This window comes from Eulemur rufifrons, chromosome 20 (assembly GCF_041146395.1).
Source record: "Eulemur rufifrons isolate Redbay chromosome 20, OSU_ERuf_1, whole genome shotgun sequence".
Classification (NCBI taxonomy): Eukaryota; Metazoa; Chordata; class Mammalia; order Primates; family Lemuridae; genus Eulemur; species Eulemur rufifrons.
In genome coordinates, this window is record NC_091002.1 from 33,157,438 (window position 1) to 33,179,800 (window position 22,363).

General features: G+C 44.1%; 1 protein-coding gene across 5 annotated transcripts in view; it reads left to right on the forward strand.

Moving 5' to 3' along the window:
- The first annotated feature begins 689 nt into the window (after positions 1-689).
- SNAP25 (synaptosome associated protein 25) overlaps positions 690-22,363 on the forward strand; it is a 75,327-nt gene continuing 53,653 nt past the window's right edge. For 2 of the 5 annotated variants that reach the window (XM_069496061.1, XM_069496060.1), the window contains exon 1: positions 690-837. The gene's annotated coding sequence lies outside the window, so the exon portion shown is untranslated. Of the gene's footprint in view, positions 838-9,016; positions 9,123-9,610; positions 9,763-22,363 lie in introns of all 5 variants that reach the window. The other 3 variants (XM_069496057.1, XM_069496058.1, XM_069496059.1) reach the window with 3 other exon arrangements.

Consider the following 22,363-nt stretch of genomic DNA (forward strand, 5'->3'; position numbering starts at 1 on the left):
CAGCCGCTGCGCTCCCGGTCCCCAGCCCGTCCCACGTATCGCCGCGGTAACCGCTCTGACGTACTTTAAAACACCGTGCGCCAGTCTCTCCCCCCGACCGACCACGCTAATGAGAACTCCGAGCCCTCGCCGCTGTTTTGATAAAATGAAGAAATCACTCGTAAAAATAGCAACCCACGTAGCCAGGCCATATATGGAGCTGGGGAGGGTGGCCAGGGATGCCCCTTCGGACCCTCTTCTTTGGGGAAAACAAATCGCCGCTGAAATCTCCTCCCCCCGCCCCCCGCCAGCTTCTACTCCTCCTCTGCCTCCCTGCCCTTAGGTGACTCAACCAAAGACTCAACTGAGCGAGGGGTGGGGAGAAAAAAGATACGCACACACATATATACACACATACGTATATACACACACAACAAAGAACGTCAAGAAAGCGGTCGCAAGATAAATGTGTTTGCCCAGGACCCCGTGTTAAAATGGAGTCCTAACAATCACTCCGTTCGGGTGCCTATGAAAGATTAAAATAGGAAGGTTTGCAGCAAAGCGCACGGGGAGCTGAGTCAAGCCCTCCGCACCTCCGGGCTCCGCCCCTCCCGCCCCCGCCTGCGCCCTCCCCGACCCCCCCCCCCCACTTCCTCCCCGCCCCTCGAGGAGTCGGCTATTAAAAGCTGCTGACGTCAAAAGGGACGGCCATCTTTGATGAGGGCAGAGCTCACGTTGCAGTGAAGAGGAAAGCTCGGGGAGGTCAGGCGCTGTCTTTCCTTCCCTCCCTGCTCGGCGGCTGCTCCACACTTGCAACCTGCAGGGCCCCGGCGAACACCACCCTCTGGAGAAGGCAAGGTAAGGAGCCCCCTGCCCGGATCGTGGTTCTGGCTCTGGATGGCTGTATACCCACAACGGACCACAGCTGGGCAGACCAAGTGAGCTTGGGCAAAAACAAGTGTTTGTGCACTTAGGGTGCGGTATTCCGTGTGTGCACGTCTGGCTAGACTCCCGCCTGGGGCTTTTATAAAGTATTTTTGAGGTGAGCTGCTTGGGGGAGAGATGAATGGGGACACTGCAGATGGAGCGATGGAGAGAAAGAGCAAGGATACGAACCGAATAATAACTTACTCTTTTGAAATAGTAGTGGGACCCCTTCTCTCTTCCATTTTGCGGTGCAGTTTTCAGAGATGTTTAGGCTGTTGGTATTATTTTTTCTTCCTGTAGATAAAAAAATAATCCTGTCGTTCTAACCCTATTATTATGACTGCTGTTGTTAGGGCGCTATTATCTAGGGACGAATTAAGAGGAAGGCAGGGTGTGGGCGCTGGGGAGGCGAAAGGAGAAAGGGAGAGTTCCCGCCCCGAGCAAGCTGAGCTGCGGCAGCGACAGCAGCCTCCATGCCCCACGGACTTGATTTATGCCGCCTGCTCCACGTCAACTGCAGGCTGGCGGGAGGCGGGCGGGTCGTGCTGGGTGGGAGGGCTCTGCGGAGGGCTGGCGCGGGTGGGCTCACCTCGGGGACTGCGGCGGCCCGCACTCAGCACCCTGGATAGCAATACCAAGGGCTCGCACAGCCGCGACCTTTCAGCACCGGGGACAGCGGTCCGGCCGCCGCGCCGCAGCTACCTGCGGCAGAAATGCCTGGCCAGGGCTAGATGTGACAGGGCTGTAGGCCAAATAGTCTCTCTCAGACCTCGGTCTTACAGAGACCCTTAATAGAGTAGGCACAGAAGGCTAAAAGAAAACAAGAGAGAGAAAAAAATAAAACCTGCCCACGGGGACTGCTTTGCAGACCATTGCCTGCTCCCCTCCTCACTTCCTGCACAGCTTCAACAAAATAATAGTCTACTCGTGGACATCTTCTGTGTTACTCTCTGCCCCTTCTTTTAGGTAGAGAATAAATATATTTTTAAAGATATGCATTTGTCTTCCAGTATATCAAGAGTTTTTTTGTTTGTTTGTTTTTGATTTTAACATGGAGTAGATCACGTCTGGAGACATGTGTAGGGTATACATGAAGATGCCAGTGCTGTCTGTTTACAAGGGTGCTATATCTCTCTATATATTCCTATTTGATCAAAATTTGAGATTAGCTGAACTAAGCAGAATCAACTTCAATAATGAACCCCACTTCCCCTTCCTTCTCCCCCCACCCTTGTATTTAGGCATGAACACAAGCACACATCCACAAAAATACATCTCTGGGAAATATTACAGGTTCTGTAGTGTATGAATTTAACCTTTTTGGCCATGGTTTCAGAGTTAGTAGAAATATTTCCTATAGATGTTGCTTATTGCAGGCTGACAGCTTTTGATTTTGACAATATTAAGACTGGTTTTCCTCAGGAGAATCTAACTGTGTCCTTTGGGGTAATTCAGGTAAGAGAACCATGGTGTTAGACTGGAACTGGACTCTGACTTAAAGATCTACTGCAATTTCTATTATGGCACTGCGGGATTTTGCTGAGGCAGTGATAAGTACTTTAACCATTTTCTACTCTAAGGCTCGGAGCATCTAAGTGAGCAAAAATCCTCACAGGGATATTTCCCTCTGTTTGATATGGATAAAATTGGCATAAAATGATTAGGATCAAAATTGTGCCATTTCAGTAGTTGGTAAAGGAGAGAAACAGCGTCATCTGTAAGAATATATAAAATGCATTACAGAAACACTATTGTGATCCCCTTAAAAGACCCAGAATAAAATCTTGGATTGTGTTTAGTCATAACTCCAATCATCTGTGTACTAGAGATACTAAAATTTCTTGGCCACATATAGAAGGTATTTTATTTCCCAGCTATTTAAGTATTTCCTAATGTTTTTCTTTTTTATGGATAACGCTGTATTTCCAGGCATGTATATGTTGATCTGTTTTTGTACGTGCATGTAAAATTATTTGGGTGGAAATTTATAAAAGAGCATGTAAATGCATGAAAGAAGTTTATAACTCCGTGATCTATAGAAGAAATAAACAACTGTGTTTTTGTGATGGGAGGAGGGGAGAAAATGTGAGTAGGAGTCTTAAAAAATGCTTTAACTTCACGCTGCGTGTCCAGACAGCTCTCTGCGTAGTTGTGTCAAATGAAAAGCCGAACGCTGCTGGAATTACGTGCTTGGACATTAGTAATTACTCCTGGGTTTGTTTGCTAGTGGAAGACTGGCGGGGAGGAGGGAGGTAGAGCACTGCAGTGAAGCTGGCAATGGGTGCAGAGCTGAGAAGAAGAGGCAGTGTGCACAATTATAGAGGTCATTCTAGAATAACATATGAGAAATTAAAGAAAAACATAATTGAAGCATGAATTTAACATGTCCATCATTTAGAAGCTTCAGGGAAAAAAATCAGGTTTCCCGTTTTAAGTTGGAATTTTAAAAATCCAGGGCAATGCGGTAAGAAGAGGCAGAAACAGATGTAATAAGGATGAGCCAGGAATCATTTAACATCGACCCTCTGATGGTACCTGCTTGTTTGTTCATTGGCATTTTTCTACATTGTCACCTTGGCATTCAAATTGTAAAACTATTTATAATCCTCTTAACCTCTCCATGGTAAAAATCTCCCAAGAATTCACAATTTTATTTTTATTTTGTTAAGCATGCACAACCACACAGACGCAAACACAATACAAACTGCTCCTTAATTTGTCTAAAGATATTCCTAAGCTCTAAATGTTAACCCCAGAGTAAGGGTTATCCACTGAAAATTGATGTTTCTGCCAGTGGCACCTAGCAGCTGCATAGCCTTGGCCTACAGCAGAACATGTAGGCTTTGACAATTAGTAGAAATGAGAGAAATAATTTGAGAAAGAGCTTAAGAGAGGAGATATGAAGAAGAAAAAATAGATAAATCTGCTTTTTAGCTGATGCACTATGAATAAACAATGTTTCTCACATTATAGGACAGCCTGAAAATTCTATAAAGGTAGGAAAATTCATGTTTTCAGCCTCGGCATTGGATACAATTTTGCAATGTCATCCCTTGTCAGCAGGAACCAACCTGATAGGAAGATATTGATTAATCCGTAAGCACCAGATACATAAATGAACCCCATGGGGGATATAAAGTCTCCTGATTATATGGTCTTTGATCTCAATAAATTTAGCATTTAGAAATTTTAATAATTTTAATAAAAAACAAAAAACAATAAAAGTTAATAAATAATACCAGAATGAAAATGCAATAAAATGCTAGAAGAAAAGGTATGAGGGCACATATAATTAATTGCCAGGTGAATGTGACCTACAATAAGGAAGGTAAATTTGGTGGGCGCCAGTATCACAGTGGACGAGAATGATCTGAGAGAAGAAACAGGACTTGATCTGAGTTTTGGAGGTTGCAGAGAGGTGAGGGAGGTCTGCTAAGTAAAAATCACAGCCTAAGCAAAACTTCACAGTAGGCAAGCCCACGCTATGGTCAGCAAACCCTGGAAATGCTCATCCATTTGGGGACAGTAGGAAGCTTGTGTGAGTGGGGGTGGGAGGACATACTAGAATGGAGAATTGGAGCCTATTGTGGAAGGCTTTGATTGTCAAACTGAGACTTTGATACTTTATCTTCTAAAGTTGATTTCTGAACAGAAGCTGATATAACAAAGTAACTAGGTCCTTTTTAATATCCAGGGATTGCTATTGACAGAGTGGAGTTAATTTGTATTCTTCTAGAAATAGATGGAAGCAACTTGGTATCATAAGGGATGATTAATGAAAAAAAAAAATCAGTCCTCCTTGAAGCATCTTTTAAGATCACTTTTCAGGATACATAAATCTATATGGACATATAAGTCCTGTTCAGAAGTTCATTGTAAGTTTCAATTTCCCATTATTGACTAAAGGAAATTATTCAAGATGAGCACCTGCCAGGGAGATGCAAAAGCAGGTGAGGAATCTGGTAATGGAAGGTCCCAGGAGGGACATTGGAATAATAAACGCGATGCAGAACACTCTCTTGCCCCCTCGTAGCATTCTGCATCATCAAATACACTGACTAGATGAATGAAAAAAGATGCCAGTTTCAAGAGCATGTTTCGAGCAGCATGACAAATAGAACCAGCCCCAAATGACTAAAAATGGGGGGGGTAAAAAGATGCTATGATAGTATTTTGAAAAACTGGGCTGAGGTGAGGTGGGCAGTGTATCAAATTTCCTGCCCTACCCACCTTGCTGACTCGTGCTAATTACCTTCACTCCAGGGCTAGATCGAGGTCTGAACTGTACCCATTTCCTTCTTAACCTGTGGTTACTACTCTTAGAGCAGAGCTTCAAAATTCCAGATGCTGACAGAACTGCTGAGCCAAAATAGTCGATGGCTTTGTGTAGAGGAAGAAATGGCAATTGCAGACGTAGATTTTGTTGCTATTTCATTTCTGGCTCTGAAGTGTCAGGAAACTATCCTCACCTGTTCTTCACCAAAACACTGGCTGTAGAGACATCTGTAGCATAGCATAGCATGTTGATTTCCAAGCTGACTACCTGGAGGTAATGACATTTGATGTTTTAGGAGGAGATCAGGCTGGCTGTTATTAAACTGAGTCCAGAGGGCCTTCCAAGCATCAGGTAAGGCAAAGAGAGGAGATACAACATAGCATTGAGGAAGTAAGATTTGTTGAATGTAGGAAAAGTTTAAAATAAATTAGTCTTAAAAGACGAAAGAGGCTTTAGAGAAATTTCCAGAGAATCCTCACAGCACTATGAACTCTTCAGAATTGCTATTATTTCCATAACAGTAATACCTACTCTTTCAACATAATTTTCTTCACAAGGATCTTAAGCACTTCACCCCACATAAAAGTCCATGCAGTTTCTGATTTCTAAATGAATAATGCAAACCATAGTCGTATGTGTTCGGCTATGATATTAGTTCACATTGAGTAAGCCATAAATCTGATTCAGAAGGGCAAAGGTCCCCAATGCAGTGATTAATCAGAAAAGACCTATGGGGGAGAAGAATGAGCCACTCATTCTACAATTATTTACCTGTTCTAGCTCACTGAATCCTTGTAACAACCTTGAAGTCAGGTTACCATTATTATTTCCATTTTACAGATGAGATAACTGAGGCAGATCAAGGCTAAGTAACTTGCCACAGAATAGAGCCAGGAAATAAATGCAATGAGCCTGACTCCAGAGATTAAGCTATTAACTATATTTTATTCTACCTCCTGCATCATCCACATTTTTCATATTGGCCAAATGAGGCATAGAGAATGTACATGATTTTTTTTGCAATGTCTTTTCCTCATCATTTGGGCAGCAAGGCATGATGGTAAGAATGCTGGTTGGGAACCAGGAGACTCAGTTTTAGCCCTGAAACAACTGCTTGTAACTTCCTGTTTGGAATCATATTGTGTTTAAATAAGTCACTCAGCCACTGTTAAACTCAGTGTCTTCATGGGCAGAATGATAGAAGCAGACTAATGTGCAATATCTCTACCATTCAGAAATCAATGAAATCAGTGTGGAAAACCCCGAGCAGTGGGTTCAGGTCGAGTGACTGACGGATAGTCTCAGCTGGCATAGCCTTAATAATGCTTCAATAACTGACCTGGCCCCCAGCTGTAATTACATCCACCGCTTCCCTCGTCCCCGATCCTTTTTATTCCCTCAAAATTGTTTTGACATCATCTTTCTGAAGCCTTCCCCATCTGACTTAAGAAATCCTGGCTTTTTCCTCAAAGCCCTATTCTGAGTCATCACTACTTTGGGTATCTCCCATCTTCTCAATTGGATTTATAGCTGTCTGGTACATACTATCCCCTACAACCTGCCTAAACTTTTTATAACTCTTTTTTCAACTTAATTAACTGTTTTTTAAATTTCTTTCTAGACCCTTTTTTATCTTCTGTGTCTGCCTTAGCAATTTATTAGCTGCTATTTTCTCTTTCCTCCTTTCTTCCTCTGCCACTGAGAAAACAGGAGCTTTTATAGAATCTGTGAGCTATAAAGGACTTTATTTTTTATTTATTTATTTTTTTTTTTGAGACAGAGTCTCACTCTGTTGCCCAGGCTAGAGTGAGTGCCGTGGCGTCAGCCTAGCTCACAGCAACCTCAAACTCCTGAGCTCAAGCGATCCTCCTGTCTCAGCCTCCCGAGTAGCTGGGACTACAGGCATGCGCCACCATGCCCGGCTAATTTTTTCTATATATATTTTTAGCTGTCCATATAATTTCTTTCTATTTTTAGTAGAGGTGGGGTCTCGCTCTTGCTCAGGCTGGTCTCGAACTCCTGAGCTCAAACGATCCGCCCACCTCGGCCTCCCAGAGTGCTAGGATTACAGGCGTGAGCCACCGCGCCCGGCCAAGGACTTTAAATGTAACATTCCTATGTGACCTGAATCTCATGATACTGGCACCCAGCTCAGAAAGTAATCACATTGGGAGAATGAAGGATAAAATGACACTGTAGAAAAGCTTTAAGGACGTGGGATGAGAAGAGGAGGAAGCTTTAAAGCCCATATGACGTAAAGTTCAGAGGTCAGCAGCTCATAGTACAATATTGATTAATTAAATTCACAGTCACATGTCGGTTAAATTCATATGTCCCAGAAAAGAAATGTTCTCCTTGTTCTCACACCTGCTGCAGATTTCAGCATCTTTCCACCAAGGTAAAGCATGAGGAACTCCTAACTGATTTTCTTCTTGCTGACTCACAGAGGTTAACTGTAGCAGTGACTAACTGATTGGTAAGAACAAATCTGTATTCCTACAAAGAGCTGGAGGAAACAAATCCTGTGTAAGGATTAGCATTTCCTTTTAAATGCTTAACAATCACTCTCGAGAAATTCAATCAAATGATGCCTGCTCTAGATTGATGCTGAATGACAGCTGTACTAGGTTTATGGCTCACTGTCTTTGGTCATGGAAAAATATATCTCATCCTCTTCTTTGTTGTTGTTGTTGATCTGATTTGGTTCATATTACCCAAAGATGACTAATTCTCATTTCTTAAACTTAGACTGTTTTCACTTTCTGCTGACTCACCACTTCCTGTCTTTCCAACGTGGTACATTTTTATACTTAAAGAGCAAGGTTGTTTTTCTCCAAAGTGGCAGGTCCTACAAAATGACCATCTGGCCCCAGCTTCCCAATCACTTCCTTTATTCAAATGACACTAGTCACAGATTTTGAACTTGGGAGATGACTTTCTATGCCTGCAGCCTTGAATCAGAGGTTTCTGTCCTTTACTGATAACAGCACATAAAAAAAAAAAAAAAATGAAAGCCTCTTAGGTGCCCCCCTGAGGCCAGAGTTCAGCCTTGCATTCCTGCCTGATTCCTAGTTTAGAGAACTTTCCCACTTGAGCTCCTGGAATCCTGCAAGTTGGACAGAGTTCTCTTTCCATGAAGTCTCAGACCAAGTTGTTGATCTCCTTTATTTATATTCATCTTTTGTACAGTTTCAAAAAATAATGACTGGCAAATTGTAAAACAGCAAATTTCTTAAATTTCCCTGCAGTTGTCCAGGTTGGGCTGGCAGCTAGCTGTAGATAAATCACACTGGGACTTCTCTATCAATAAACAGAAAGTAGAGGGAAATAAATGCCAGAAAGCCTGCTGGGAAGAACACTGACAAACTATTTCAATATGCAGTAGCCCCGTTGAGTACATTTTTTATTTTAATGGGAAAGTCCATTATAACTTCACTTCACTAGAAAACTTCACTGGAAATTAAAATAGTGTGCCTGATTTATGCCTGAGAAATTGCTGAATGTATCTACTATTTCCAAATTCAAGATGACTGTTCATGTATTCCTCCATCATAAACCAGCTGTTATTATGGCATTCATCATTATTAATTCATTGAACAAATATTTATTGAGCATCTGCCGTGTACCAGGAAAACATTATACTGGTTACTGAAGATATAGCAGTAAATAAAAAAGGCATGTTTCTGCCCTCAACGCATTAAGCTAGGCATCCCCTTTTGGGGTATTATTATTTTAGAAGACATATTTTAAATAGGATGCCTTTTAGAATCTGAGACATTAACTCAACTTAGAAAAGAACTTGGTTCTCTATCCAAAATATACAATTGGTGGAAGGTTTCTACTGAGTGGTCAGTATCTACAGACAGATGGCTACATCATAAAGGAATATATATATAAAGAACCAGTCTTGGCCATCAAAGAACTAAGTTAAATACCTAAGGTATGCCTTTGTGTAAATTTGCTTCTATTTGCATTGCAGTAAACTAGAATGTCACTAAAATATCCCTTAAATACATGTCTACATACCAGTGTCCCAGTCTATTAGGACGTCTCCCTATATAGACCATTTCCTACCACTCATGGGGAAAAGAGGTGAAGCTTCAAGAAACATGGTACCTCCTAGACCAAAAACCGATTCCCAAATCTAAAACTCATGGTGCAATGCAAAAACAGATTGACTAGGAGAGAAAATACAGGGTGTTTTGGATGACGGCACCTCCCAAGCCAATCCACTTCCCTCCTCTGAAAACTTCCTATCATTAAACAAGGTTGAGTGATTCAGGATCAAGTAGAAGTATGTCTTAGTCCTTCAACCACTACTTTTAGAAATTTGCCTCTTCTTATCCGTGAGCAATGCTCCTAGCTCCCCTGTGAGATTTATCACATTGCTTTGTAATTACCTACTTACACATTTCTCTTCCTTAATAGACTGTGGGAGTCCTTGAGAGCAAGGGTAATATCCTAGCCACCTTTGAATCCTCAGTACCTAAAACAGTGCCGGTCACACCCAGGTATGCAGGAAATGAATGAATGAATTGGGATGCCAGCTACCCCTTTGCAGAGAAGAGAATTCTACCACTGTAAGTAATTCTCTCTTTTACAGATCAAATGTGATGATCAGAACCACTCAGGAATTGTGTAGCCCTGCATGAAGATTCACTCTAAATGTTGGAATAAAATTGTATCTCAAGCAAGTACTTTGGTTTCCCCAACTAGCTGCCAAACTATGACAAATAATTTATTATTCTGACCTGTTTTATCACCTATTTGTCAGGGGTTAAAATGCTAATGAAGGATTAGAGGATTCTCAAGAAAAACATTGCTAAAAGTAGATTTATATTCAGAGACTAAAAGCCATTGACAAAGAGTGATTTAAATCAGTTTCAGATGTAAGGCCAAACTGTTTAGCATATGTAAAATATAGAGTTAAAATCCTTTACTGTTCACTAGGATGTAAAGGATATTTTTGATGCCATTGTTCATACATCCATTGAGACATACATTATAGTCACCCAGGGGAATAGATTTGTGGCTTCGGCCAACTCTTGTCTTCAAGATCACATATTTGCTGCTGTTCTGTTAGCATTGGCATGGTATACACAACACAAGTTTTTCATGTTGATTTGGCTTCCTGGAAAGTGTCCTCTAAAGACACCAATCTCTAACTCCTCCTTTCAGACAGGTTTCTTTTGCCTCGGAGAGAATCATAAACCTGGGCTTGATGTGGTAAATCAGTCCCATTTATCTTTAGGAAAAAGCTATTGCCAACTGAGCCTGGAATTTTGCATTTCTTTTTCTCCCATTCTTCTCATGAAACAAGTCTAAAACCACTGGTCAGTTACTCTGCACCCTGCTTTCTCCAGGGGAGAGTGAAGATACTACCACATAATGACCAAAAAGAAAAAATAACGAGCTTACTGAATGCCTATGATGTGCTGCACTAGACACTTGGCCTATGTCATCTCATTTAGTTTCTATGGTAACCTTAAAAGAGTTTGGAACTCTTGTCTCTGACTACAAAGTTCATGTTTTTCCCTACTATCCCATGAATTTTCCCATGAGTTGCATACAATCCATTGAGATCCCCTAAGAGAAAGCCTGTTCCTGATACGTAGAACGTGAATCAGCAAAAATACAACGAACTCAGTCCTCTGAGCTGAAAAATCAGGTGAGAGATGGTGGTATGAGTGACCAAGGAAGCTAAGTGTCCAGGCAAGTACCTTGGGCACAAGAGGAGAGTCAGATGGCTGTGTACCAGCTCTGCTTCTACAACTTAACTAATCTGAACAGAGCCTCACTTTGTATATCTATAAAAGCAAGCCCTGCCATGCATATGTCAAGTGGTTGTCATGAGACCTACAGAAGCTAATATTTGTGAAGTACTGTTACCTCCACCACTTTGAGAGAGACACAGGGACTGTTGTTATGTTCAGTTATCCACTATCTGCTACGCCAGACTTCCAATGTTCTCCATCGCAGGTGACATGAAGTCCATATGCTTCTTTTCCTCTTTATTATGTCTTTTGCTTAAAGAAACGACAGGTCTTGGTAACACATTATTTTTTAGCTTGAGCAGCATACATGATTAAATGGGAAAATATGTCAATGGACTTTGATTTTTTTGGGGGGGAGGATTAAAAAATGCCTTTGATTAGCATCTCTGCTTTGGGAATGGCCTCGTGATTCTCAGGATAATGCCTGGATATCCAAAGAGGCTTAGTTGTCGTTTAACTAAACACTGGTCCCCCCTTGCTTAGTAACTTGGATTTTAAAGGCCCTTGAGGAGTTAAAAGGGATGATATGCAAAATTTCCTGCTATTCTTTAGCTTATGAAAAAGAAATTTCATAAGCTGTAAGCTATTTAGTGAACCATTGCTGAAGCTACGTCTGTTGGCTTCATTTTGTATTCAGCTTTGCGTTAAGGTTTTTGTTGGGGGGTAGGCTTCTCATTAAATATTTTGTGTGTATACGTGGGTTTTTTTAATGTACCCACAATATACAAGCATAGAGGCACAAACCCAGACTCTTTCTTGGAGCCAGCCTTGTGTATAAGATTCCTGTTAATATATGTATCACCTCGTTGTTGAAACCTTTAGCTTTATTCATAAACCAACAAATATGAAACCTGCATAGGCAAGTTATATGAACAGCAGAATGTATGTTCTTAAGCTGAATTCACAGAATGATTCCCTTTCAGAGTTGGAAAAGGCTTCCAAAGAAACCCTATATGCATCAATGACCTCAAATTCTGCTTTTGGGAGGATTCCTACAAACCTAGGCCTATAGGACCCAGGATAAGAGAGCTTGCTGAGTAAAGTTTTTGAAACCCACAGTATCGTTTGAGCACCTACTATGTACTAGTTATTATATTAGTCTGTTGTAGCTTCTTTTATATTTAATTTCTACAGCAACCTCTTGAGTGGTAGGTGTTATTTTTCACTCTTGACTAAGAAAGAATACTGTTTGACCAAGGTCCTACCAAGGATTCTAACGTGCTAATTACCACCCCTCTCCCCATGAACCAATTGATACATAGAGAGGGGTTAGTGGTTAAAATATCAGGTATTTTATTAAAGCTGGATTGAAACACAATTTAGCAGCCAGAGTCAGACCATAAGACTTTCTAACTTACTTCTTTTTAATTCTACTCCAAGGATAGACATTGGGACCCAAAAAAGAGAAAGGGCTGTAGAAATATGTGTAGTCAGATAGGACAACTAGAAAACCATAGGCCCTACCCTCACTCCCCAACCCATTCCTTCCAAGTGGCAGAACCTGCCTCACTCAGGAGGCTTGCAGTTTGGAGAAGCAGAAAATGCAAGCTTATTATGGGCAGGCAGATCCCAGAGAAAAAGCCAACTGGGGGACTGAGTTGTGCTTGCTCACTGCCTATTTCCCATATCACTGAGCACTTAAATTGGGGTGGGAGGGGCAAATAAAGGAAGAGGTGAAGGGAATAGTGAAAGCTATCTTCCCAATACTGGTTTTACCCAAAGAGTGGAGATTCCCATTTTATGGGACAAAGTAGAGATTGATGAGTCTTTGAAAGGAGAAAATGGTTCTTCCTTCTTCTATACAGCTAGTAAAGAAGAGACCTTAAGTTTGAATTTAAGATCCCAAGTGTGATGCCATTGACCTTCCACAATCAATGATTCATTACTCTAGGCCATTGGTTCTCAAACTATGGATTTTGGAACAGCAGCCTCAGCATTACCTGAGGAGTCTGTTAGAAATGGTGTTCTCAGGCCCCACCCCAGACTTACTACATCTGAAACTCTATGGTGAGACCCAATAATGCGTGTTAATCCCCTCCAGGTGACTGTGATGCATGCTCAAGTTGGAGAACCACTGTCCTAGAGATCTTAGTTGTTCCTTCAGGCATTCACATCTCTCTCAAACTGAACCTGATGAGGATGAGGGAGTTTCCACTATTCTCTACTTTACAAAACTGAGACTGGGTAGAGACAGAAGAGCTGTCCTGGGCCATTGAATGAGAAGTCTGTACTCACCCTTTTGACTTAGCACTAAAGATGCTATTGTTCATCAGAATGAGTTTGAAGGATGAGGAAGGTGAGTGTCCACAGAGTGAGGACAAGGGTGTGGGGTGGCTCTTTTGTTATGCTTGGTTTCCTGCAACAGCAGCTCAATCTCCAGCTCCCAGAATCTTTCCCCTGCAAAGCTTAAAATCTCACCAAATGACAAGGCAGTCCCTTTCCTCCGTCTGCAGCCCCAACTCATAACCTCTGAAGAATACCAAAAAAAAAAAAAAAAAAAAAAAAGTGCCCACAGTGCAGATGATAAAACAATTTAGTTTCCATCACTAGTGTCTGCCCCCAGCAATAAACTGCCACAGGTGCAAAGAGTTGGCCTGACCTTTTCCACTTATCCCCTACAATTTCTTGTTTTCTTCCCTGGATCAGAGCACCAACTGCACTTGAGACAAGGATCCTGATGCCTCACATTGCCTTTCTTTTCTGTCTTCCTCTCACTTCAAATCATAGGTCTGCTAGCACCTTCCTTAAAAATTGCATTTTTAAAAAATGACAAATGAGTAAGCCCAGAGATAAATTGCTTACCAAGGTCACAGGCAGAGCTCTGTAGCCAGGGCTCCTGACTCAAGCCTCAGTGCTCTTTCTCCACGCTGTACTGCCTTGCCACTTCTGCCTCCATTTCTTCAAATTTTCTGTCCTGTGCAGGTTGACTCTCCAATTGGGAAATCTCTCAGTTTGTTGTTGCCCTCAGAGGTCTTTGGCCTCAAATGGTGACCCAACCTCTACAAAGCAGGGTAGAAACGTTTCCAAGACTCTGAACTGCCAGGAAGAACTTTCCTGAAAAAGTTAAATATGCAGGTTGAACATCCCAAATCTGAAAATCTGAAATGTGAAATTCTCTAAAATCTGAAACTTTTTTAGCACCAACGTGACACTCAAAGGATATGTTCATTACAGCATTTCGGATTTTGGATTTTTGAATTTGGGATGCTCAAGTGGCAGGTATAATGCAAAGATTCCAAAATCAAAAAAAATTTCAAAATTAAAAATACTTCTGGTCCCAAGAATTTTGTGTAACGGATACTCAACCTGTATTACTTATATCTATTTGGGTTTTGCCTATAACAGAATCCCAAATAGAAGTGGTTTTGTCAAAAATCGAGATTTACTGGGTTAATCAATCTAAGCAAATGTTGAGCAGTCAAACTGTGGGAAAGGTAGAGAAGTAGTTGAAATTCAGGAACAACTCAAGCCCCAGTGTGCAAACACTACTGAAGTGCGCTCTCTCACTCTCTCTCTCAGCCCCTCATCCCTGATTATTTCTGTACATGGACTTCCCTTTCTCTTGTCAAAAAACTACTTCCTTCCTCCACATACCAGAAACACAGACACTCAATTTGTAATTCCTGTATATTCACTATGAAAAAGGAACTGCCATTTTTTTTCTATATCCTATGTTCAACAACTGGAAGGTAACGTAAAGACATATGAGATATTTCTACTGGTGACACATCAGAGTTGGAGCTCTCCTGCATCACTGTGGGTGGTGGGGTGGGAGGAAGCCAGTCGAGTGGAGGGAGGAGTGGGTCCACATGTCACCCAGGCACCAGGGATGGCTGGGAGGCCCTGAAGCAGTTATTTTGGTTGTGTAACAAACCACCCCAAAACTTTGTGGCTTTAAACAGAAACCATTACTTATTGCTCATGAGTCTGTGAGTAAACTAGTTAGTGCTTCAGGCAGCTGGTAGATTGGCTGGGGCCCTGTTGGTCTACAGTGTGTTCACGCCCATGTCTGATGGTTAGTGCTGGCTCTTGGCTGAGGCATCAGGGGTGACTGGACCACATATCTCTCATCATCCAACAGGCTAGCTCAACTGTTGGCACATGAACATGGCAGGAGTTACAGAGTCCCCAAAACAGCCAGGGAAAGCGAGCCCTAATGTGCAAGCACTTTCCAAGTCTCCATTTAGGCCACATTTGCTATTGTCCTACTGACCAAAGTAAGTCACGTAGACAAGCACAGAGTCAGTGTGGAAGGGAGAATTATGGACACTGGGAGGGAAATGACAGCTATTTTTACAAAAAATCTACAACAACCCCCACCAATCTTAGGAACATAAATCAGAGGAAACCACCCCACCACCACCCCCGTCTGCCACAGGCTGGGCACTGTGTGCTGCCTGTCCGTCCTGGAGCTACACATCTTCTACTAAGTTCCACAAACAAGGGAACTGAGACCTGACTTGTTGGTACTCTGCTACCACAGGCCTTCCTGTTCCTTCCCTAGCCAAACTTGGAGCCCTCAGGTTTAAGTTTGGGATATCCTTGGGTCAAGAGAACACCTGAAACATCTAGTTCTGTTTTTCAAAGGTAGCTAAGCAATCACAGACCTGGGTATCTGAAAAATTCAGAGGAAAATTTTCTCCTCTGAACATTGAGGATGAGTAAGCTTTTTTCTGTATTCAAGCTGGAAAAAAAATCCACTTCTTATTGTTTTGTGGTAATGTTTCTTTATCTGAAATTTCACTTGGGCCTATCTTGGTAATGACAATTGTATTTTAAGTTTTTTCTCTATCTCTCTAGATAGAAGCCCCCCTGTTTAAGCAATCCCTGCTCTCTCCTCTAATGACAAGAGCTACCCATAACGATAGAAACAATTTTCAGCCAGCCCTCTGTCCAATGAGCACTCTGGAAATGGGAACCCAGGGGAGGAGGCAATGGAAAAAACCCTGAAGGCTTTTCAACTGTGTTGCTGCGTCATGGAAAACAAGCCAAGCAACTGCAGGAAGCCTGGCGGCAGGCCCCAGCAGAGCCTTCCCCTTGGTTAGTCCATAGGTTAGCAGGGCACAGCTGACTCACCCAGCTGCCTAGTCAGGTACTTCCAAAAAGCATTATCATACCTGGCTGTACATTTTCTCAACTCCAGATATCAGATGGCAGAGCCCTGAAGATCAGGCCCTGGGCAGAAGAACTGTCTGCTCTTTCAGATCCTGCACCAGCTTCAGATTACTGGGCCCTCAAAGCAAAAAAGTAAAAATTAAATTTAAAGGCTTCTAAATTCTTTAGTTGGAATGCTATCTTTTATGTTGAGTCCTCCCAGAAGCAGACCCTGAGAAAAGGATGTGAGTGCACATATTTTATTTGGGAGGTGACCCCAGGAAGTGCTGGTAGGTGAGTGGAGAAGCTAGAGAGGGCTTGGAAGAAAGCCAATGCAGGGGACACTAATGAGCAGGCTGCCACCTGCCGGGGCTCAGCCCAGGAGGTGTATAACGTGCCTGAATTGCCCCACCTGAAAGACAAGGAAGCCAGGGTACTATGCACCAGCTCCACCCTTCAGTGGCTAAGGGCTGTTCCCAGGGCTGTGAACTTGCACCCAGCCCTATAGGAGGCCAAGTCTACACCTGAGACTGGAGAAAGCCTCAAGATGGTGAGTTTTGCCTCACCAGAAGTAGACGCCCTATCCATAGAGGCATTCAGAATATACAGAAAAGGTGAGTGCCAAGGGGACATAAAGTGGGCACCAACTGGCTACTACAATTTTGCAAACTGTCATCTCCAGACACCCCAAATGCTACAACCCCAAGTGTGTCTCCAGCTTTAACACATTGATATCTCAACCCTTCATTTATTCAACACATATTCTCTGATCTTCTACTGTGTACTATTTATTTAACATCTGTGTGCCAGGTACTGAGATTTTGCATATATCATCTCGTTAGATTCTTATGACAAACTGCAAGTTATTATTAGTTTGGTTTTACAGCTGAGAAAACCCAGATGCAGTGAGGTTAAGTAAATTACCTAAAGTCCCTCACCTTAACAATGAGACTCCCATCCAGATCCATCTTCAAGCTCAAGTTCCATCCACAGTCAGCCACACCCCAATTAGGTAGAGAGTCTTTCACAAGGCCCAGCTGTGCCCAGCCCCCATACCTCCATTTCTCCTGAGTCCTTCCCCTCTCCCTTCTTTGTCTCTCTTGTTTCTTTATCTCTTGTTCTCAAGTTGGCTCTGTGGAATTAACTACCATCCATCTGGTGTTCCAAACCCTCTCTTAGGGCAGTGAGCTGTCCCTCTCATCCCTCAGACCTCCTTATCCTGGGCACTGTGACCACTGTCTCCAAGCTCACAACATCTTTGAATCTCCGAGTCCTTAAACATCTTCCAACTCGCACCCACCCACAATCTGTGCTCCTCCCACCAGCATGTGCCAGGGGCTTTGGCAGACCCTGCTCCTTCTGGCATCCTAGGATGGAAGCAATCAGAGAACCATCCCTTTGTGACACCTTGTGGGTTTAGGGCTGATTTCACCCGTGGACCCCAAGCAAATTGAACCAAATGATTTGTTGTTAAGCATCAGGCCAAAACATAAGCTCTGATTTACTGTTGTTAACATTTTAAAAATAAGATGGCATAGGGCAAGGACCAAGAGAGACAAAATAACTAATTCCAACCTGCCAGCAAGGGAGTGGGAGGGAGGCGGCAGCTCCCACAGTCTCAGGGAGGATACCAGAGCAATAAACACAGAACTGTAGTTTCCAGGTGGCAAAAAATATAAGGAGAGTGGGCAGGGTGCAAAAGGATGCTGCACGGCTCCATGTTAGAGCCAATATATCCAACTTTATGAGAATCAGACTGTTATTTCCAAAAACAATATCAATAAGGCATCCATGCTGACACCATCTCTGGTGGTGTGGCTCAGAAGCCAGTTTCAGCAAGTGACAGATTCTCTCCACCCCTCACAGGCAACAAAACCAGAAAGTAAAGTTAGAACTGAAAGAATGTGACAGAGGTCTTTGATGGAAAATACCCTGATATAGATCAGGGAGTATAAATTTTACACCATGGGTCCAAGTGGGCCATTTAAATTTCAAAATCCAAAGTGTTTTATGGAGAAGGAAGAGTTGGGGGCCTTGACTCATTCAAACCTAGTTTTTAAAATCCCATGTTGGGTCCCAACTCCAGGTATTTTTGAACCACTCGGCATGTGGTGACACCTCTGCAGCTTTAGACATGTATATATATATATATAAACTTCACAAACACATATCATGGGTGATATTTCAGGTAATATAAATGGCGTGAAGAAAAATAAGGGAGAAAGAATAGAGAGAATGATGGGGACCCTATATTTAAACAGAGAGGGCACTCACGTAAGTATTTTGGCTTTGGAGGACAATTGAATTTTTCCTAGGCCCAGCCTGTAGGTCTTTTTAAAGTACAAACTAGACTTAATTTGGTGGCTGTGGGCAGGGGTACAAGCAGGAGAGAATTATTTTAAGGCGTTGCAAATTTCACATGCTACCAGACACTAAGCCGAGTGTTCTAGATGTATGAAGTCATTTACTACAAACCATGGCCAAAATGCAGTGGGCAGTTGCAACATTTCCACTTGCAGATGGGGAAACTGAGGCTTCAAGAGGTCGTAAGGAATATGCCCAGAGTCCCATGCTAATCAGTCGGGTAACATCCCTGGCACCTGCATGACCTTGGGCCAAAGCCCTCGTGCAACCCCACAATGTCCCACAAGCCCGCCCCCAGTAGAGTCACAAAGGAGGACAAGAGCGGGTAGAGGCCCCTGATCTTGAGGAGACAGCACTGGAAACCCACAGAAGCCTTCTTGGAACCCGGGTATATTCATTAGCTGTTGCTGTGGAACAGTATTACCGCAAACTTAGTGGCTTAAAGCAACACCCGTTCCTATCCCACAGGGTCCAGCGTCACAAGCGGGGCCCAGCTGGCAGGGCTTTGCTCAGGGCCTCGCAAGGCTGCCGTCCAGGGCCAGCCGGGGCTGCGTTTTCAGCCGGAGCCTGAGCTCCGTCCACTTCCAAGCTCATTCAGGCTGGGGCAGAATCCGGTGCCTCGCACTGTAGGCCCGCGGTCCCTGTTCCCCGGCTGGCTGTCAGCCGAGGGCCACTCTCAGTCCCTTATCTCTCGGAGGCGACTCACCGCAGGACAGCTAACTTCTTCAAGCCCAGCCAGAGGATCTTTCTCTTCAGGAAAGGCCCGTACCTCCCTTAAAGGTTTCATCTGGTTACGTCTGACCCACCCCAGATAATCTCCTTTTTGATTATCAATGGATTGGGGGCCTTGATTATACGTGCAGAGTCCTTTTACCTTTTCCACGTACCGTAGCCGAATCACGGGTGACATCCTGTCATGTTCACAGGTGCCACCCACACTCCAGGGAGGGAGAGGATTCGAACTTGAGCACCAAGGGGTGCAAATGGCGGGGGCCACTTCAGCACTCCACCGTCGTTGCTGGGAAGACGCCATCCGGCTTCCTTCAGCCTCCCTCGGCGCCTCCGTCCGACTGCGCATGCTCCTACCCGGGAGAGCGCCTTGGCCACGTCACGCAAGCCGGCGGCCTCCCAGTTAACAATTCTCAGCTGCCAGGCCTCATTCTGAACTGGGTCATTTTGATGTTTGCAGACCCGGCTGCCTGCCTGAGTTGGGGCCCCGCAAGCCTTGATTGCCTCGGTCCGCAATCATCAGGCCAGACAGGCCAGGCAGGGGCGGCCTGCAGAGCTCTACAAGTGCTGGCAGGGGGCTTTGGAGCGTGCGGCTTTCAGTGTTTGCCATTAGCGACCTGCGGAGTGATGCGAAAGGCGTCACTCGCTCAGTGGAGCCAGCAGTCACAGCAGGCCTTGGGGGTCCCTGACATGAGCTGCAGAAACGCCTCCGTGAAGCAGCTGCTGGGGTCATGGAAACACCCTGCAGCCTCGCTGGGCTTCCAAGGAGCCGGGTAAGCGTTCAGGGCTGCTGCCCTGCTCTGGAGAGGCCCAGTGGGAAGTGCAGGGCCAAGGTGGGCTTTCCTGCCAAAGCTGGGCTGCCTTGAGCCAAAAAGAGCAGCAGAGGCCTGGGCCAGCCGGGAAGGTGGGGATCGGGACAGGCCTCCAGGGGCAGGCTGGCAGAGCGGGTGAGGTTGGGGCAAGAGCAGCATCTTTGTTCTGTGATGCACAGGAAACCTGGCAGTGTCTCCTGAGCCTCAGAGGGCTGCACTGGGCTCAGCACCGCAGCTCCTCAGCCATGCAGCACTGGGTCCATGGCATCCACTGATTCCTCTCCCTCTTTCTGTCATTCGCCACGTAACCACGTACTTACTGAGCATCTATTGCATGCTGCTCCAGGCCCTGGGGAAATAGGGACAAACATGTCAGGCAAGATCTCCTTTCATGGCAATAACATTTTAATGGGAAGAGGCAGACATCAAACAAGAAATGGACAAGAAAAACATCAGATGGGGATGGGGACTAAAAAGGAGATTACAATGGGGTGAGCTAGCCATGAGAGACACGGTGAGGGAAGGCCTCTCCTCTCCGAGGAGAAGATGCTTAAGAACAGGCCCCACAACAAGAGGGCACCCGTGATGATGGGGAAGAGTGTTGCAGGCAGGTGTGCGGAGCCGGAGGCAGTGGCAAGGCTGGTGTGGTCAAGACACAGCAGTAGGCCAATGCTGCCAAAGGGAAGTAGTGGGTTCCAGGGCTCAGAAATGCTCTTTGGACAAAAGCCAGACCCCTCACCAGGTTCTCAGGCCCCCCACTGGTCTGGCTCCTTGCTGACACTTCACTTTCCCCCTAAATGCAGCAGAGTGTGTGCAAGTGATTCGGTGAGGGAAGATTCTTAGGGGAAACCTATAAGAAAGCAAGGAGGACAAGGCGGGATAGGAGGATGTGGTCGCAGCTGGAGACTAGCCTCAGTCTGATCCCAGAGAAGCTCTGGAGTGTGGACACATCATGGTTACTCCTGCCTTGAGACACAGGGCCCGGCTTTGGAAGTCAGACATTAGTCAGTCATCGGCCCCACCCGGCATGGAGTGGAGGGGCATGTAAACTCCCAAACATCTGTAGGGGGGGTGGCTCCTGTTGGTCAAAGGCGGGGCTCAGGGAAGTCACAGGTGTGAACTGTGAGCCATAGTAAGCACACTTGGGGAGCAGGTGTACCTGCCAGGAAGGCATAGCAGGAAGCTGTGCAGGGTACCTCCAGCACCTATTATAATAGCTACAGCTCTACTGAGAAGGAAGAGGAAAGATGCCTAGACTATTAAAGTGCCCTGCTGCAAGAAGGCATAGGGCCCGAATTTCTAAAAATAAATGAGTTAACATAGGAGGCCTATTATAGGAGGAACCTCTCATTGCCCACAGATTCTCTTCAAAATGCCTTTAAATAATTGGCTTCCACTATGTACTTAAAATAAGAATTGATTTATAAGCATTCCATTCACCTAGCTTCTCAGGAATAAATTCATTGTAGGCTGGAAGGTTATATCTGAATATCCATTTAGCCAGCATAAAACGAGGTCAGGATTAGGGGCATCTGACCAGTACATTAGAGTCTTCCACCAAAGAGATCAGATCCTCTCTTTCTGAGAATAAATCTGAGAATAAATGCAGTCTATTAGCAAGGAGTGCTGTTCCTGAAAGAACCACCGCCCTGTGACTGCAGAGAAGAAATTAGAGAAGTAGGACCGCCTAACACAGCTGCTCCTGTGACAGCCACCGCTTTACTTAATGACACTGGCTTTAACACTCAACTGCATAGCTCTTTAGAATGTAGATCAGTGGTTTCCAAACCTTGTCTGCACATCAGAATACCCTGGCACCTTATGGATACCCTGAGATCTTATAGAAATTCCAAAGCCCAAGCAATATCCTAAACCAATCAAATTAGAATCTTGGGGTAAGGGGCATATTTTTTTAAATAAACTTTTTATTTTGGAATGTTTTGCAAAGATAGTATACCCCCCACCCAATTTCCCCGATTGTTAACACCTTACATTACCATGGTACAGTTGTCACAACCAAGAAATCAACATTAATATATTACTATTAATCAAACTCAAGATTTAATTTGAATTCAGTCAGCTTTTCCATTAATGTCCTCTTTCCATTTCAGGACCAATCTAGGGTTTTACATTGCATGCAGTTGTCAAGTTTCTCTTGTCTCCTTGAATCCGTGACAGTTTCTCAGTTTTTCTTTGTTGTTCATGACCTTGATAGTCTTGAGGAACATTGGCCAGGCATTGTGTAGAATGTCCCCCAATTTGGGTTCATCTGCTGTTGCTCTTGCACCTGGACAAGACTAGAATTGTTACACTGGGGTGATGGGTTTTGGGAAAGAATACAGCAAAAGTAAAGAGCCTTTCTTGTCACATCATGTCAGGGGGCACAGCAAATCTATATGACATCAGTG